Source organism: Tamandua tetradactyla, chromosome 4 (genome assembly GCF_023851605.1).
Source record: "Tamandua tetradactyla isolate mTamTet1 chromosome 4, mTamTet1.pri, whole genome shotgun sequence".
Classification (NCBI taxonomy): Eukaryota; Metazoa; Chordata; class Mammalia; order Pilosa; family Myrmecophagidae; genus Tamandua; species Tamandua tetradactyla.
The window spans coordinates 27,229,227-27,249,830 of NC_135330.1; the positions used below are offsets into that span (position 1 = coordinate 27,229,227).

Consider the following 20,604-nt stretch of genomic DNA (forward strand, 5'->3'; position numbering starts at 1 on the left):
AGGACAAATACTGTATGGCCTCACTGATATGAACTGACATTAGTGAATAAACTTGGAATATTTCCTTGGTAACAGAGACCATCAGGAGATAGAAATAGGGTAAGATATTGGGTAATTGGATCTGAAGGGATACAGACTGTGCAGCAGGACTGGATACAAAAACTCAGAAATGAACAGCACAATACTACCTAACTGTAATATAATTATGTTAAAACACTGAATGAAGCTGCATGGGAGAATGATAGACGGAGGAGGGCTGGGGACATAAATGAAATCAGAAAGAAAGATAGGTGGTAAAGATCGAGATGGTATAATCTAGGAATGCCTAGAGTGTATAATAATAGTGAAATGTACAATGTACACATTTTAAAAATGTTTTTGCATGAGGAAGAACAAAGGAATGTCATTATTGCAGGGTGCTGAAAATAGATGATAATTAATACTTTAAAATGTCACTTTATATGTGAGACTAAAGCAAAAAATGTTTATTTGTTACAAAATTTATATTTTGACTAGAGCATTTCCTAATATAACTCATGTAGATAGTTTGACTGAATGTCATAAGTACTTGGAATCTCAGGTAGGACATGAGATTTTGTTGGTTTGTCCAGAGTGATGCCCCGATGAATCCCAGAGTGATTTGATCAGTGACTGGAAAAGTATTTGCAAGCCCCCTTCGGGGAATGGTGAGAGCAGGGAGAAATTCAACTTCCCCAAGTTGAATTCTTGATATTCTCACAAGCAGTGTGGACAACCAAAGCTATAGGCTGAGCCCCCAGTCTTGGGGTTTGTTCATATGAAACTTAACCCCACAAAGGATAGGTCAAGTCTACTTAAAATTTAGGCCTAAGTGTCACCCCCAAGAGAGCCTCCTTTGTTGCTCAGATGTGGCCTCTCTCTCCAGCCAACATGTCGAGCAGTCTCACCACCCTCCCCCTCTCTGCGTGGGACATGACTCCCAGGGGTGTGGACCTTCCTGGCAACGTGGGACAGAGATCCTGGAAGGAGCTGAGACTCAGCATCAAGGGACTGAGAAAAACCCTAGAATGAGCTGAGAATTAACATCAAGGGATTGAGAGAACCTTCTCGACCAAAGGGGGAAGAGTGAAATGAGACTAAGTGTCAATGGCTGAGAGATTCCAAACAGAGTGGAGAGGTTATCCTGGAGGTTATTCTTATGCATTAAGTAGATATCACCTTGTTGTTCAAGATGTAGCGGAGAGACTGGAGGGAACTGCCTGAAAATGTAAAGCTGTGTTCCAGTAACCATGTTTCTTGATGATGATTGAACAATGATATAGCTTTCACAATGAGACTCTGTGAATGTGAAAACCTTGTGTCTGATGCTCCATTTAGCTACTATATCAACAGAAGAGTAGAACATATGGAATAAAAATAAATAATAGGGGGAACAAATGTTAAAATAAATTTAGTTTGAAATGCTAGTGGTAAATGAAAGGGAGGGGTAAGGGGTATGGTATGTATAATCTTTTTTTTTCTCTGTTATCGTTTTATTTCTTTTTCTGTTGTCTTTTCATTTCTTTTTCTAAATCGATGCAAATGTTCTAAGAAATGATGAATATGCAACTATGTGATGATATTAAGAATCACTGATTGTATATGTAGAATGGAATGATATCTTAATGTTTTGTTAATTTTTTTAATTAATAAAAAAAGTTAAAAAAAAAAAAAAAGATGTATGTCATATTGGAAGGAATGGGTAAAATATCCTGATCAACTAAGCATGCCTTAGCACTGCTTAGTATTGAAAGAAAAATTAATCTAGTGCATATGTAAACTAGGGCAGTGGAACAAAGCCTTCTAGGAGTCTGAAGGCCAGGCTAAGTAGCAGCTCCCAGGCTAACTTTTTAACCCTTCGGAGCCTCAATTTTCTCCTCTATCCAATGGTCATTAATATCCATCTCATAGGATTAGTCTAAGTATTATTTTACATGAAAGCATTTATTTCCACATTTTTACAATGTTAAAAAACCACAGTACTCCAAGTTTTACTATGGTCAGTATGGAATGAGAAACAAAAAAAGGGCAGGAACAAATGTTTAATTACTGAAGCACATATATAGCTGTTGCTTTTCGCTTTCTGGTATATTGGAGAAGACAGAGGGAAATTCCTGAACTCTAAATTGTAATTCAACTGCCTTGATCTCTGATAATGATTGTATAACCCTTATTGTCTATCCCTGTGATTGTAAAACCCAGTGACTAACCTTCATTTGTACCCAGTTACCCTATTTTTCAACTTCAGAGTCTTATAATCACTAAAGACAGCCCCTAATGTTCACTAATGAATGGGGTTGTCTTGATGACTGAGACCGGAGCTAGCCAGGGTGAGCCTACCTGACATGCGCGGTGGCTTGCACTTTAACTGCAAGTCGTCTATACCTCATTATAATACTGCTCCATTTTCTTCCCTATGACTACTCATGAAATCAACCTGTGTATGCTCATTAATTAGATCACCTCTGATTACATCATCTGGGGCCACTGTGCTCATTATCCTAAACGCTGGCCATTGTTTCTCTAATAAAATCATCCAAGGGCAGTGGACAGTGGCTCAGTGGCAGAATTCTTGCCTGCCATATGGGAGACCCTGATTCATTTATGGGTGCCTGCCCATGGAGAAAAAAAAAAAACTATCTGCATTATTGCAGTCCAGGGAGACAAATTTTGGGCTGCTGAGCATCATATGCTTTCCTACTACGTGCTAGTAATGAACTCTTTTCTCTCTCTGAAACCCCCATGTTTCAGGAATCGGAAATTGAGCTTATGGAGCCAAAGAATCCATGGCCTCTTTTCCGGTAACACCACCCCAACCCCAAGCAATTCTACGTTACAGCATTATTTTTAGGATTAGGAATAATAAGTACAAAGTATAGTAAGATGCCTGGTATTTTACAGCTGGTAACTATTATGTGTATTATTAATCACCAGGGAATTAGAGTCTGCGGATCTCCCCAGCTGCTGTGGGAGGACAGAGCAGCGGGGAGCCGAGGGAGGGCCTGCCTGGGGGCGGGAGGCTGGAGTGAAATAGAGGAAGGGAGCACCGCGCCTAAACTTACGCAGAAAGCTCACCCTGGCCCTTGCGTCTTTTCCCAAAACTCTGTTCCAATTTTTCTCCACCCACTCACCCACCCCCCACCCGAATTCGCTGCCAGAGATCTGAGAGTCTTCACCCTGCCCCTTGCGTCTGTTCCCAAAACTCTGTTCCAATTTTTCTCCACCCACTCACCCCCACCCGAATTCGCTGCCAGAGATCTGAGAGTCACTCCGTGACAGGCCTCTCACCCTCATTCAATAGCCAGGATTCCTGGCCGCTTCCCTAGTTCAGGGCGCTCCCACCTGTCCTCCCGTCCACCTGCGCTGACTCCAAGGCTGCCGACGTCTGACCTTGCCCCTTCCCAGCCAACTCAACGTGGGAAGAGGTGAAAAGGTGACTTGTGTTTGTGATTTCATTTTCATCTTGCTTAATAAATATCTGCTGGATTCCTTCATTCAAATAGAAAACGATAATAATCAATGCAAATCTGATCCATGATAAAGTACCAACTCCTTAGCAGGGAACAGGAATCGACTCTCCAGCTCCGATTGCCCACAGCTAGCACCCTGAGATTCTCCTGCTCTGTGGTGAAAGTAAACTCCATAGCGGAATAGACAAGATGAAGACTAAAGCATTTCTGAGAATTTGTCCCGAGAAGATGGTCAAAAAGTAGGGGAAATGAGGTATTATACAGTTTTCCTGTAGAGCAATGTTTTTATTAAATAAATCATCCACATTGATAATATCTATATATCTTTTCTTTACTAATTCATTTAAAAATGTAGTTCTTCCTGCATTCCACTATTGAAAGACAATCTAGCACTTACCGTTTGCCAAGACATGAAAGGCATCAGTACTTTCCTCCAACTTGTACCACAAACACCCCACACCATGTCATCTGTCATAACACTTGTTTCTTCACGTGGCATTTAGCAATATATTCTACATGTTTTCCAACAGTATTTCCTGACAAAGAAGGAAATTTAATTTCGTGCAATTTTTTTTTTCTCTTGAACTGTTTCAGCACTTTATGTTTGCATTATTTCAGGGAGAAGAATATTATTTCAGCTTTTTCCCTATGTATGTGGCTTTTTGTCTTTTACTATACAAGTAAGAAAATTCAAAATCACTTCGAACAACATATTTATGGGTTTGGTGAAATGTAAAATACTGACTTGAGGATCAATTGTTTGACTTTAAATATCACTGAAATAGTTCTAAAGGCTTATCTTGTTTCAAAGGTCATGCTAATCAAGCTGGCTTCATGCTGTTATTAGTTTAGATATCAAGGCATACATTATACTTGGGCAAGACTCATCATTAATAATAAATCCATATTTTGAAAAATGTTGAGTATGTCATATTTTGTGGCCAACTGCTTGTCTGACCTGATTAGATCATCCTTATTTTGATCATAGAACATGGTCAAATAAAGCTTGTGCTAACTAGAGCTCTGTCCTTTTCTTGTTAACTTGCATTTGTATCATTAGTTTTGTCCACAAAACCCATGACTTCTTTACAAGGATATTTTAAGCCATTAAAATTCTATACTTCATTTCCTGGGCTCGGAAATTTTATATGGGGTAAGGGAAGGAGTTGGCCAATCTCTCCTACCCTACGTCAAAGATGCATTCCCAGATTACTCTTCCTACACCTTGGCCAAAGATATGTTACGTCTTCAATCCTGCAAAGTTATAATAATTAGCAGCTATACTTCCTACAAGCTGATTTGCCATAGGACCCTGGAGAAACCACTTTACCTACTATTATTTGGCCTTCTGCACTTTGTAAGAGATTTTTCAAATGTCAGTCTGCCCAAACCACAGCAGAGCTTTAGGAATTCCACAGTTCCAGCCCCAACCAGATGTACACAACCAGTCATGACCAAAGCCCAGTCATAAGCAATATTTTCCATTTTAAAAACTCCCTTAATTTCAATACCTGACTTAACTTTGTAATGCCCCAGACTGTTTCATGCAGTCGTGTTTCCCAACTTCATCATTCTGAAGGAATATATTAAGCAGGCCGAACAAATGGCAAAATCTCAGATTTCCCTGGAGAGTTTTGTTCATCAATCCTGCCTCAAGTTCACTACCAAATAATGTAAAAGAAGCTCTTATTCACCCAACACATAGCTTAGGGACTTAGCAGAACGGGATGAATTATGGTCAGAAATCCATGAAGACAGACCAGTGGCCAGTGGTTCTCAAACTTTACCATGCCTCAAAGTCATCTAGAAAACTTACAAAAACATAAGACTGCTGGACCCCAACCCCAAAGGGGTTTAAGGTGAGGCCTGAGAATTGGCTTTTCTAACAAGTTTTCTGGTGATGCCAATGATGCTGGTCCATGGATCACACTTTGCAAACCACCTCAGACTAGGCCAAAAAATAACTGAGTATTTGCCCTATAGAATTTCCCCAATTTTTTGCCCTGGAAATGCTGCCTCTTATCTAGCAGCCTAAGATACTGTTAGTCTTATAGACATCATCAAAGCCAAAGCTAGTGAATGCATTTCTATGCATTTTATGCTTCTGGATCTTTGCAACAGAAGGAAGTTTGAAAATGTAAGTATATGGGTCCTTTTCCAGGTACTCCCTAGTTTGTAGGACAACCCATATGGGCAGTCAGTTCCACATTGACATTTTCTGACAGACTTACATACACAAAGCAATTGAGATATGAAATGTTATCACCAAACAAGTTATAGTAATGAGTATTCAACAGTTTTGAGTTTGGTTTGGTTTGGTTGGGTGCCTAATTCTGAAGGGGGACATCGAAATGATTACAACACAGTCTCTGCATAAAGAGAGCTGAAAATCTACTGGGAGAAACAAGATGCAGAAGGATAGGTTTATTGCAGGAGGTGGTATGCAGTCCAGGAATATGGAGCACTAGACTTGGAAACAAGAGATCCATATCTATGGAAACTCTACTGCTGACTTAAGTGATGGTCAGGCAAGTGCTTTTGCCTTGTGCATGGTGACTTACTCTTGGATCTAAATTTCCTAACTATGCAGACCATGGATATGATACTACCAGGGCAGTGGTTCCCTGGGAACAACTCTGTCTCTGAGAGACAAACCCTACAGATGAGTGATATTTTTTAGACAGATAAAGCTAAAATATCAAGACCCTGTGTACCCAGGAGAGCCTCTCCATACTATAACCATCGCCCAGAGGTAGTAAATCAGAGCTGCAGAGAGGGAAGTAGCACCTACAGCCAGGTGATACCAAAAAGAACACGCTATTTTTTCAGAAACTATCATGTGCTAGGCACTATTCTTAATATTTTAAATGTATTAACTCGTTTAATCCACACAGCAACCCTATGAAGAGCTGCTATTATCCCTTTACCTGGAATCCTTTCCCCCCAGGTACCCACATGGCTCACTCACTCCCTCTACCAAGTTTTTGTTCAAATGTCAATGAGGCCAACCCTGACCACCTCTTTTAAATTGTAGCATCCACCCTGCTCCCCAAATCCCCATCCACTGTACTCTGCCCTACTTTTTTCTTTTTCCCAACACATGTATGACAACCACTTCTCTGTCAAGCCACACTATGTAACTTGCTTCGTTTATTGTTTACTATCTTCTCCTATTAAATATTTCCCTCAGGGATGAGCCTGACCCTGCCACTGTGGGATTGACAACGCCTTTCTGACCAAAAGCAGGGAAAGAATTGTATCAAATAAGGCTGAGAGAGTTCAAATAGAGTCAAGAGGCTGCACTGGAGGCCACTCTTAAACAAGCTTCAGCTAGATACGGTTAGATTCAGTTGTCAACTGGGCCAGGTGAAGGTACCTAGTAGTTTTGTTGCTGCAGACATGAGCCAATGGTACGTGAACCTCATCTGATGCTCATTACATCTGCAGTGGGCTAGGAGGCATGCCTGCTGTAATGAATGATGTTTGACTTAATTGGCTGGTGCTTAAATGAGAGAGCACAAGGTAACACAGCCCAAGCAGCTTGGCATACCTCATCTCGGCACTTGCAGCTCAGCCCAGGCCTTTGGAGATGCAGAAAGAAATCACCCCAGGGAAAGTTATTGGAACCCAGAGACCTGGAGAGAAGGCCAGCAGAGACCATCCTCTGCCTTCCCATGTAAGAAAGAACCTCAGTTGAAAGTTAGCTGCCTTTCCTCTGAAGAACAAAATAAATCCCCCTTTATTAAAAGCCAGTCCATTGCTGGTGTGTTGTATTCTGGCAGGCAGCAAACTAGAAAACCATGTTTTGCCAACCCCCAACCAAAACCATTCCTGTCATCCCTAAAGAACACCTTGGGCTCTATCTGTGCTTCTACAAAGGTTCCATGCACTATGATTACTTTCCAGAAACCTACAACCTCCAGATGGGTTCCTAGGCCAGATAAGTCCTGAAACCCAGAGGGGCCAGCCTCTCTGGAACATCAACTAGTTCCATCCCCCTACCCATATAATCGACAGCCCCTTCCAACATGACAAAGTTAGAATGGGCATAGCCCTAATAGCACTAAAGATTGGGAGGAAGACCAGAGGAGAATGTGGAATTATAACAGAGAAGATAGGATTTAACAAATGAGCATGACTGCTGAATCATTATATTGATATTTCTTCTAGTCTCCAGTATCTTGAAGCAGCTGGTAGTAAAAACCTATAATTGTGGAATTATAACGCATACCAAACTCCGAAATCTGTTCTGCAACTAATTGTTGCAGTGTGCTTTGAAATGTATTGCTTTCTTGAATATATGTTATTCTTCACAGTAAAAAAAGTATATATATATATATATAAGTTCCCTGAGGGCAAAGATCTTTGTTTATTATGTTCATAGATGTGCGCCAAGTACCTCGATGATGGGAAGGCAAACTTTTTCTGTAAAGAGTCAAGTAGTAAATATTTTCTGCTTTGTGAGCTACGTGGTCTGTTGCAACTACCCAACTCCGTAGTTATAGCACCAATGCACGCCCAGATAAGACATAAATGAATGGGTGTGGCTGTCTTCCAAAAAAACTTTATGACATCAAAAAATATTCATCTTTTTTATTTTTTTAACCATTAAAAAATGTAAAACCCATTTTTGGCTCACAGGCTTTACAAAAGCAGGCAGCAGCCACCAGGAACACAGTAAGATTTTAATGGAAGCTATTATGCCAAAGTACCTGAGGATGCTTGAAAGTGTTATGTTACTTTAGTTATACAACACATTCCTTATGCAATCATATTTATAATATTAATGTCTGCCTTTTTATAGTCAGTGCAGGAGTAAATTTAACTTTATCCACTGTCTGAATTATGACTCATTTAAACTAGTGAGACTGGAATAAGGAAGTTATTGTGCTTTGATGATTATGTATAAAGAGTAGAGAGTCAACAGCCATTTCACACTGTACCTCATCAATAAAACCAAGTTCTCAGCATGAGCCTTAGGTTTTGATTTCATTACCGTTTAAAAAGCAACTGACAGAATTAGGAACTAAACTGGTTATGATGATGTGGGCATTTTTGATGATAACTCATACTGTGAAAAGATGAATCTAAGTCATCTCAACAGTCTAGAAGAGACTACACAAAGAACAGGTGTGTGTTATTGGATCTTGAGGATTATCTCAGCACATTCCTGACCTGAGGGTCCCATGGTTTAGAGTACTCTACTAACAAGGGCACGGTCCGTTTAGTTCCCACACTGGCATCAGACAAGCTCAAACTGAGGAACATGCTACTCAATAACTGACCTGTGATTTCCTAAAGACAGAGGAACTCTTTCAGTTTGAAGAATACTAAAGAGACATGGCAAATGAATGCAATATGTGATCCTGGGCTGAATTCTGTAATGTAGGATGTTATTTGGGACATTGGTGAAATTTGAATGGTGTCTAAAGATTAGATAGTAATTATGTATCAGTGATAATTTCCTGATTTAATAGTTATATTGTTATTATTACTGTGTACAATAATTCTTTGTTTGCAGGAATTATACACTAAAACAGTCGGGGAGTAATAAGTGTGATGTTGTCAGCAACTTCCTCTCAAATCATCCAGAAAAAGAGTTATTATACTATTTTTGCAAGTTTTCTGTAAATTTGAAATTATTTCAGAATAAAAAGAAAAAATTGAATTGAGAATTTTCAGATTTATAAAGTGAAAGCCAAGGAACTGAACTGAATTATTGTGAACTGAAAGAAATTTGGTTCTAGTGATTCACAATATTTTTTAAATCAAGTATTTCTTTCTAACATAAAAATATGGACTACCACATGCAAAACCAATCTATTCTATGAAAAGTGAGAACATTGGCTGCACTGGTGGTGAAGGAGAGTAAGTGGTAATGACTAGAAGAGGGTATATGAGCTTCTGCAGTTCTAGTAATATATTTCCTGATCTAGGTGCTGGTTATATGCATGCATTTCCTCTGTATATTCCGTCAAGCTATACACTTAGGATGTGCTCCCTTTTCTGTATGTATGTACTACTTGGATAATTTTAAATGAAAAAGACACACTTCTGTGCTTAAACGTCTGCAATCCACCCAAAACACATGATAACAATATTGTCCATAGCTGCATATCTAATACTGACAAATCAACCACAAGTGAACTATTGGGCTGACCTTCTTTGAACTCTGTATATTTGATCTAATAGGAACTCAAGGGAAAAAAGTCACTGTGGACAAGAATAGTCCAAAATACACACACTCACCAGTGAGCTGATAGAAAAAAAAACTTTTGTGCAATTTAGAATCTCAGAGCTTTACTGAGCAATTTGTGAACTGGGCAATATATCATTCAGAAAATAGAAAGGAGACCCACCGAGGGGGTGGAAAGCAAGTGAGGAAATGTTCTGATTAATTAACATTAAGTTTCCATTCTGCATGGGAGGCAAGGGAGTCTTTCAATGTAGCAAGCAGATATGTATTAATTAGTATGGTAAACTCATCCATTCTAATAAGCTCTCTCGATCGGACTGAAACTAGTTTCATCACCAGATGTTGCTTTATCAGGACCCTGCAGGGTGTGTTCCATTTTCTCAGAAAACCCCTGAAGCTGATTATTTTTGTCTTCTGGAAAAGTCCGTCTCAGAAAGAGGTCTTTGCCAAGCAACACCTAATGTACGCAGTGATTTTATTTTGCTGAACAGTGCTATGTCATCTTCTCATGAAAAAGTGGTAGGTGGATATCGAGATCAGATTTTAATGACCCATTACCTCCTTCCTCTAATAAAATGAGGGAAAATCCAAAAGATGTTTATGGTGCAGGCACTTGGTCAGTGTAAAGGGCACACTGATGCTTAACAATTATGAACATGTCTAAACAAATCCACATTGGGCTGGTGCCTAAACAATGCTAGTTGCCAGTGCTCCGATGAAATAGAAGGAGAACATCTGTTCTGGCATGTTGGATGTAGCAAGGATGCACCATCTATGCAAACACTAGCATGGCTACAGCCAGTCATTTTCCCCGTCATCAAGGGTGGGTGATTTTCACCTAGAAATTCCAACTCCCCCATCATTAAGGCAAATGCCACAGCTGCAAGCACATGGATCCCTGCTCCCTAAGTCCAGGCTCTTCCATTGTCTGCTATGGTTCGGCCTCCTTTCAGTGCCTCTCAAGCTCTAATGTGCTTATCAATCATTTGGTGACCCAGTTCAGATTGGAAGTGGGTGGGAGATTCTGCATTTCCAACATTCAGAATGTGGAGGTGCAAGTACTGCTGACATATGGGTCTGATGACAGAGCCAGGCATGAAAGAACAGACCTCACTTTATTCATTTGCTTTGTGGGGAATGGGTGAGCTGCCAAAATTGTAAGTGAGCCGATGAATTTACTAAGCTTCCAAACAAGTATGCAAACACTCAGATCATAAAATAAATATGAATAAATAGTGTTTCCTTCCACTGCTAAGCACTAATATTTCTCTCACCTTTGCCTTCCTTGACTTTAGAATCCTACATTCCTATGTTTAGGCTTTGGTACTGGAACTTACAAGGTATGGGATTTGGGGCGAATTACTTAGCTTTGCTGTACTTCTAACCTCACCTATAAAAATGGAAATGATAGTATCTACTTTGTTCTGTTTGGATTAAGTAAAATTTGGTCTGGGAAGTTTTATATAACCAAGTAATGTTAATTGTAGGCAAGGCATAAAAAGAAACCAGATAGATTGAAATACATGTGGGTCAATGTTAGGGAGGGGTAAGAGGTATGGGATGTATGAGTTCTTTTTTTTTTTTCTTTTTATTTCTTTTTCTGGAGTGATGTAAATGTTCTAAAAGTGATCATGGTGAAGAATACACAACTATGTGATGATATTGTAAGCCATTGACTGTATAATATAGCTGGACTATATATGTATGGATATTTCTCAATAAAAATATTTTTAAAAATAAAAAAATAAAGGGTTGGGCAAAGATGGCTCAGTGGCTGAATTCTTGCCTGTCATGATGAAGACTCAGGTTCGATTCCCAGAGCCTGCCCATGCCAAAAAAGAAAAATACATATATTCACACAAGGAAAAAAAAAACAGAACAGTGAAGAAAGACAGTTAAAGAGATATACAGGTGTAATAATAATAGTTGTAGCAACTAAAACTTACTATGACTTACTGAGTGACAAGCACTGTACTTCAACTTTAGATGCATTATCTCACTCTCTCTGCATAACAACACTATGAGGTAAGTATTATTAGTATGCCCCATTTTACAGACAAGAAAACTGAGGGCTATTTATGTGCAGAAAATACAATTGGTAAGTGGTGAAGCAAAGCCAGAACTGAAACCCAGGTATGTCAGAGCCCAAGCCTGAAATGGCAATATGAGTTTCAGAATCATCTGTTTATCAAAATTACCTGAAGGGCTTGTTAAATTCAGATTCCCAGACCCAAGCCATGACTTATAAGAGTGATTCTTACACACTATGACTCCGGTTCACCCATCTGAATTCAGGAGCCATTGCCAAAATGTGTTGCCTTCCTCTAATAAAGTGAAAGGACACTCAAAAGATGTTTATTGTAAAGGAACTTGCTCAGTATGAAAACTAATGATGCTTTAACAGTTATAAACATGTCTAAATGACCCATGTGGTGCTGGTTCTTTCAGTCAGTGTGGCAGAAGTTAGAGGAAAAGGGAGAGGGAGTCAGAAGAGCCTCAAAGAGTCCAAATCTAACATTTCACTGGACCTCTGGTTTATCAGCAAATGCCAAGGTACCCAAATGTCCATCACTTCCCACCTACGATCAATGAGAAGCCCGTTATGCCTTGGAACTAAGCCCAGGCTTAGGGCTTTCATGAAGCTGTATATAACCAACTTTAAATTCCAGCTTCCCGTAAGTGACCACAGCAGATGGAACCTAGCATCTTCGGTAAAACCCAAGAGGTAACAGCCCCACCAGGAGACATTTACCCAGTCTAGAATAGTCCTTGGGATTTTTTCCCCTTCAGATAGGTCTCTAGCATTTCTTTCTTTGACAGAAAGGACTTGGGGGAAGTCCCTCTGATTTCCCCCCGTTGACACTGGTCCACTTTGGCTCTATCACCCTTGTGGATTTCCTGAAGTCTCTGCCACTGCAGAACAGATCAGGATCTCACTTTCTATTTGCCCAGGGTCAAAGTCACAGAGAAAAACCTCCAAGTGTGTGAGAAAGCTTTAGTCTAGAACTTTAAGCTGGAGGCCAGGGGACAGTCAATCTCCTCAACATCCCTCAGGCCTTTCCTGCCCAGACTGGGGGTAGAGTAGTGGGGAGGGGGACTTCAATTCAGTAGACCTGGGTTTTAGATGTGGCTCTGGTTTAGCTGTGGTTCTGTCCTCACTATGTGATGGCATGCAAATCTTGATCATGCCCACACCTTGGTTTCCAAATCTGGAATATAAGAAATTCTTTTTAGATAATTTATAAAATCTTCTAAGAATAGAAGACCCTACATTACACATTAAGCACTCAGTAAATATTTGATCAAGGAATAGTTAAATGAATCTTTTCAGAGCCCAACTGCATTGTGTCATATCCCCATGGCCACTTGTGATTTTAGCCACAGCTATCGTGGGCAGGTCCTAGGGAGCTCAGATTCACTTTACTGTGACCGTCTCCCACCTCAACGGCAGTCCTTTGATTCCTTCTGCTTTCTGCCTCCATTGCTGGCTTAGCCTCACCTCCTCACAACCCCAAGTCCAATAGAAAGAAGGAACCCTTTACTTCTACTTCCCTCAAAAGTCACTAATGGTTTATGATTTCAGCATGGGCAAAGTTCCTTAAATAGGATGAGTTAAAAGCATAAAATGATTACAGACTATTGAATTTATGCTCCTAAAAAAAATAAAAAACAGTATTAAGAGAGTGAGATGCAAACCACAGACTAGGAGAATATATTTGCAATATATGTATCAAGCAAAGGACTCACATCTAGAATATATTAAAATCTGCTGTAAATCAATAAGAATAAAGACCAACAAACCTTTTTTTTTTTTTAAGAAATGGGCAAAAGATTTGAACAGGTACTTAACAATCAAGTTATCCAAATGGCCAATAAACATCTGAAAAGGTTCTCAACACCATTAGCCACTAGGGAAATAAAACCATATGAGATACTATGAGATTCCATCAAAGTGGCTAAAATTAAAAAGGTGGACAAAAGAAAGTATCAGCAAGGATGTAGAACAACTGTAATTCTCATATATTGCCAGTAGATATGTAAATTAGTACAACCGCTTGGGAAAATTGTCAATATCCTCTAAAGCTATACATTTTTTCTATGTATTTCTATAACCCAGCAATTCCATTCATGATATACATAGAAAAAAAAAATGGGTGTTTGTATTCACCAAAAGACATACACAAGAATATACACAGCAGTATTATTTAATAGCCCCAAAGCAGAAACAATCCAAACGTCCATCAACTGTAGAATGGATAACGAGATTGAGGTATAATTCATATAATGAAATGCTATACATGTGGAAGAAAGAATGAATGAATGCTATATAAAACAGCACGGATGACTCTCACAGACATAATGTGGAGTGACAAAAAAACGAAAACAAAGATTATATACTATATGATTCCATTTATATGATGGAGTTCAAAAAGGGATAAAACTATCTAAGATAATAGAAGTCAGAATATTTGTTATCTTTGGGTGGATTATTAAAAGAGAGGGTTGCAAGGGAGCCTACTGTGCTGCTAGAAATATTCTGTATCTTGATCTCAATGGTGATTCCATGGGCATTGTATTAGTTAGGGTTCTCTAGAGAATCAGAATCAACAGGAAACACTTGCAAATATAAAATTTATAAAAGTGTCTCATGTAACCATGGGAACTCAGAGTCCAAAATCCACAGGGCAGGCTGTGAAGCCGATGATTCTGATGGAGGGTCTGGACGACTCCACAGAAGAGGCTCATCAGCCGAAGCTGGAAGAGAGCCTGTCTTTTTTGAATCCTCCTTAAAAGGCTCCCAGTGATTAGATTAAGCATCACTCATTGCAGAAGACACTCCCCTTGGCTGATTTCAAATGGAATCAGCTGTGGATGCAGCTGATGAAATCATGATTTAATTCTATGAAATGTGCTCATAGCAACAGACAGGTCAGCACTTGCCCAACCAGACAGGTACCACCACTTGGCCAAGTTGACACATGAACCTGACCATAACAGGTATATACATATGTAAAAACGTATTGGGCCCTACACTTAAGAATTGTGCACTTTACAACATGTAAGTTATAGTTAAAAGGAAAAGAGCCTATGACTATCTTATACCACATCCCCACCCCTGAACCCATCATCGTGGCTCTTTTGGCTATACTGTGTTGAGTGGCTTGGACCAGAATCATGTGGTCCAAACCCTAGGGTTGAAGATGGAACCCATCCAGACCAGAATGGGCAGAGAGAGCCCTCACAGAGGAATTGGGAGTTGTTTCTGAAAGATAAGGAAACAGACGTTCTAAAGGAGGCAAACAATTAATTTCTACAACAGTCAGGAAAGAGATGGCTCTCTCTGGACCCTGAGCAGGTGGGGCAGAGGAACCCAGTGTCAGAGAGAGAGGTACAGAGAGACATCTTCCAATTCCGAGTTCCTGGTCCTGTGAGTAAAATTAGCTTCCTATTTGGGGGCTCCGTAAAATGCTCCTGTATCTGTGGGGAAACTCAAAATCCTTTGCAGATATCTGGTATTTGGAGCTTCCTTTTTAATTGTTTGAAGACTCATCCCCTTAGTATCTCCCACCTTCCATTCTCAAGCCTGATAATGCCAAATACTCATTTTCCCAGCCTTCCTCACAGCTAGAACGCAGATCTGTGCCAAGGAGATAGCAGCACTCCGGAACTACAGGGACCACACGCATGCATTCCATAGGATCAGTTATAGGAGAATCAGGCCCAAAGAGAGGCAAGGCAGCAAGTGCTGGTGTCGTCAGTGATCACTGGGTGTGAGCAGCAAGCGGCAGCATCTGGTGCCCGGCAATGTGGCCCTGCCTCCCAGACCATTCTACAGTGCGTCATTTGGCCCCTTTCCACACTGTGTGGCCCAAACCTGGTCATCCAGCCTTGCTGATAAGCCTCTGCTTCACCCAATATCCTCCCTATAGTTCCCTTACTGCCTAAGTCAGCCAGAGTTGGTTGCTGCTGCTTGCAGCCAAGAATCCTAATTGATAATAGCATACTTCCAGAAAATTCCCCTTTTAGTTCGTACTAGGTTGTGAAGGTTTTGTTACTTGTATTGTCAAGAAACAAAGGCTGCATCCAAAGGAGTGATTCTACTGTGTGACTTTCCCATCACGTGGCCTCACGGCAGGCAGCTGTCTGGTGGTGATCGGGCCCTTTGCCACACCACAAATCACACTGCAGGGGGAAAGAGGAATAAGTCCACTCTGTGTGCACTGCTGTTAGGTCCTCTACTTGTGTCATGTTTAATTCTCACGAAACACCGGTGAAATAGGTGTTGTCCCAATATTGCAGAAGAGAAACATGCAGTTAAAACCCTTGCCCCGGGTCTAAACAAAGCCTTTGTACTTTGCAGACTCACTTGTGGTAGAAGGCATCAGAATTCTAGAAATGCGTGTTTGCAAAACTCCAGAAGAAAAGTCTGTGGTAGTCAAAGAGTAGGAGGAAATGAACAACTGTGAGAAGCAACCAGCGTGATTGTCCAAAGGTTGGTCTTAGAGCTGGCGCCCAGCATAGCAGGGGTTGGCCTGCATCTCAGGAGGTCGGGTCGCCGTGTCCATGGCTCCAGTTCCTGTGTTCGGGTCCCATCTCTCACACTAACATCGTGAACACATTAGGAGTAAGACCCTCAGCTCACGTTTATCTCACATGTCTCCACAACGCTTAGCATGGGGCTCAACTGATATTTAGTGAAAAGGCAAGTGTGTGGGTGGGTAAGGGCGTGATAGCAAAGAATCCCCAGGACTAGGGCAGAGGAAAGCCAGAAATCACCTTGAGACCTGTGAAGAGGGGCAAGAAAGATCAGCCTTGGGAACAGAAAAATGGAGACTAGAGGAAAGGAAACAAGCGGAGCCTAACATGCTAGTCAGAGTCAATTGGAATAACCCACATGCTGTCATTTGGGACCACTGCAGGAGCAAAGGGCCTGCATCTTGATGGCCCCAGGGGGCCCCCGGTCCAAGAGGCAGCGTGTGACAGACGGACAAGCACTGGATCCTGGTTCCAGCCCTGGTTTCGCTACTCTTAATTGTGTGATATTGGGCAAATCAGTTAACATTTCCGGTTCTCATCGCCCCATGGGTGAAATGAGAGTAGCAAGAGCTCCCTCACAAGTGCAAAGAGATATGTGAAAGAGTTTTGTACCTAAACATTGCAAACATTATTTATAAACACACACACGCACTCACATTTTCCTGATGGATGATAAGTAGCTTCGGCATCCATTTTTTTCGATGAATGCTCAATCATCACAACTCTGAAATGTTATTTCTATTTTTCAGATAAGGAAAGCGATACTTGGAAAATATGCTAGATATGTTTAAAAATAATGCAGTGCCGGATTATGTTCATGAGCACAAGAATAGGAGACAAAGAGATCACCATTTGAGTACAGGCTCTTTCAACTACTAGCTATGAGACTTGAGTAAGTAATAATCTTAGTTTCCTCATCCATAAAGTGGGAATAATAAAAATATCTACTTCATAAGGTTGTTATGAGGATCGATGCTATGAGGTAATAAATGGAGAAATAGTAGCATACATCCGGCTCAAAGAAAATCTTCAATAAATGTGAACTCTTATTGACATTCAAATAAGCAACATGTCAAATACTGTTAACATCTTAAAGCTGCTCCTACAGCTCTTTTTAGGGATAGAGCAATTTTGTTTAGGAAAATACCTTGACAATGAGAAATTACCACCTAGAGGCTTAGGCAGAGATGAGACCCTCAAAGTCACAGGACATCACTAACCAAGACCAAAACCTGGAAAACCAAGTTGCAAAAACCAGGGTCCCAGAGTAAGCGGCTGACTGATCTCTTACCCTGGGTGGGGTGATCACAGAGGTTCAGACCACAGGGACATGGTCTCCCCTCAGAAGTTATATCACCCTCTTTTCAGCTCTACTTCACCTCCTCACATACACACACACTCTCACACACACGTGTACACGCATGCACTCACATGCACCCACTCATACATACATGTGCTTATACATACAGGACTTCCTTTTGGGGAAAATGGCCACAAACGCCAACTGATCCGAAATCCTACTGACAAAGTTTTCTTTCTCCCTCTCACTCCCAGCTTTCTCTAAGGAAACATCTATTTTTGTAAAATTTAAAGTATTTGCAATGAGATGTATCATTTTTACAACTAGGAAAAAAAGGTCCTTCTAGAAAGTGTTTTTTAGTGTTGAAGACTCAGTTTCATCATCGGCACCTCCAGGAAGCCTTCCTTCACACCGCCAGCTTGGATGCCCTTCTGCTCAGCTCCCAGAATACGCCCCCCCCCACCCCCCCACCCTTCATACCTATGCTATGGGATGGCCTGAAATTATCCAAGCCCGGGCGTCCACTGCCTTAACCAGGCTTCCAGCTCCAGGAGCACGGGGGCCCTGATTTCCTTCTCCAGGTACTCCCAGCACCTGGATCCGTAACTGTCACGCAGGACAGCTATCGTTGTCGAGCTGCCCCCTGGCGCCCAGGTCTCTACGAACCAGGGCTTCTTCCCAGGAAAAGAGCTCTTGGCCAGGAGGAGAGGAGGCCTGAATTGCTACAACCCCTGCCGTGCTGGATCCGCGCAGAGGTCGCGCGGTCCGAGACTCAGAGAGGCATTCGCAGTACACCGGGGAAATCCCCCGGTCGGGGGCTTTTGGAGTGACAGCCAGTATGTAAATAGGCGAGGTCAGATCCGAGCGAGCCGCAGCAACAGTGCTCCGTGTGAAAGTTCAAGTTCGACCGGCTGCAGAGAGCTCTTTCATTAGTCATTTCAACGGGCGCAGCTGAAAGGAGTCTGGCGTCTGGGGAAGAGTTTGGTTAGGCTGGCGGTGGGGGAGGGGAGGGGAGGGGGAGGGGGGAAGGGCATTTTCCACCGGTAGGCGTCTTGAAAACTTTCACGCTAAAAAAAAGAGTTAAGAAAAGCGTCATAATCCGAAACGGGAAGCCAAAAATTGAAAGCGGATATGCTAGGGCAGTCAACATAATGAAAGTCGAAAGACCCAGGCTCCCACTCGGTCCCCGTCATTTAAAGGTGTGCCTTGGACAAGTCACCCCTGATGTGACAGCGTCAGGTTCCTCCCATGCAAATAGAGATGCCTCGCTTGGGGGTTAAAGATTCCCTAATTTAATTCGTTCATTTGTAACAAGTATACCACACTAATCCAAGATGTTGATAATAGGGGAAACTGAGGGAGGGGGTAATACGAGAACGCTATACTTTCTGAGCAGTGTCTCTATAAACCTAAAATTCTAAAAAGAAAGTTTCTTATTAAAGAAACAGCGACATAAATACAAGTGAACTAGGAGAGGACATTACAACCATCCATTCTCTCAGCTCAAAGACTATTCTAAAGAAGTTCTTGGTTTTGCTGGTTCTAAAGTTTTAAAAATTCCTCATTCAGAGGCATAAGCTGCCTGTGTACTCTTCTAAGGAAATGTTGACTCTAATTTGTGAAAAAAAACTTTTGAAGGATATCGTGGGACATTTGGAATTTGATTTTCAAAGAAATTTAGCTGATGGGGCCGTAAGGAATTCTGGTAGGCTCTTTATTTTCTCATTGGTAGCTCTGGCTGGAGTGATTCAGGAATCTAGTCTTCCATTTATCATTCTCTGCCTCGCACTTTTTTTAATTTTAAATATGGAAACCTGAGGGATAAACTTATTAGATTGTAAGTCCTTTGTAGTTAGCTATGATTATGCATGTTTTCCAGTGGCAGGTTACTCAAATGGTGAGCGTTTGCATTCTTCAGAAAGATCTAAAGCGCATGGGAAAGGAAGTTACAGACGATAGATTTTGATAATCAATGGCATGTGAAAGTCCTGGACTTGGGCAGACAGAGAAGATGAGAAATAGAGACAGAGACATGGTACAGGCAGTGAGGGAAGGAAGATTAATTAGTGGAGGAGCAGCAGGGAAGTTGACTCAAGAATTCAACTCCCACTTCCGGAGAAGATGGCGGCTTAGTAAGACGCGCGGGTCTTAGTTCCTCCTCCAGAAAAGAAACTAAAGAAACAGAAACAATACGAAACAGCTCCCGGAGTCACGACAGAGACCAAAAAGACAGCGTACCCCATTCTGGAACAGCTGAACGGGCAGGGAGAATCTGTTGCGGTGAGCTACCCGAGGGGCGCGCGTTTTCCCGGCCGGGGCGGCTGGCGACTGGGGTCCCCTGCACACACGTGGCTCCCCGGTCTGACTGGGAACATTGGATAGCGGGGCCCTCCCGTCACGCTTGGCGTTTCGGGCCAGCTGGGCAATTAGGACCGGCACTCTCCCAAGCCGCGGCGGCCAGCGACCCCCACCTCCACGCGCGGTTTCCCGGGCCGACTGCGGTGCAGACAGACGAGCGCCACGAGCGCCACCTACTGGGCAGGAAAAGAAAAACAGAGCCCAGAGATTTTACAGAAAAAGCTTTCAACCAGCTGTGTAACACACCCAGGGAAATCTGATCAAATGCCCAGACACCAGCAGAAAATAATGGATGACGCTCGGAAAATTGAAGATATGGCCCAGTCAAAGGAACAAACCAATAGTTCAAATGAGATACAGGAGCTGAGACAACTAATGCTGAATATACGAACAGAAATGGAAATATTCTTCAAAAACCAAATCAATAAATTGAGGGAGGACATGAAGAAGACATGGGCTGAACAAAAAGAAGAAATAGAAAATCTGAAAAAACAAATCACAGAACTTATGGGAGTGAAGGACAAAGAAGAAAAAATGGAAAAAACAATGGATACCTACAATGGTAGATCTAAAGAGGCAGAAGCTACAATTAGTGAACTGGAGGATGGAACATCTGAATTCCAAAAAGAAACAGAAACTATAGGGAAAAGAATGGAAAAACTTGAGCAGGGGATCAGGGAACTGAATGACAATATGAAGCGCACAAATATACATGTTGTGGGTGT

At 41.5% G+C, this 20,604-nt stretch overlaps 1 pseudogene; it reads right to left on the bottom strand.

Moving 5' to 3' along the window:
- Positions 1 to 18,617, bottom strand: part of LOC143680187 (CCA tRNA nucleotidyltransferase 1, mitochondrial pseudogene) — a 30,345-nt pseudogene extending 11,728 nt beyond the window's left edge.
- Between the last annotated feature and the right edge of the window lie 1,987 nt (positions 18,618 to 20,604).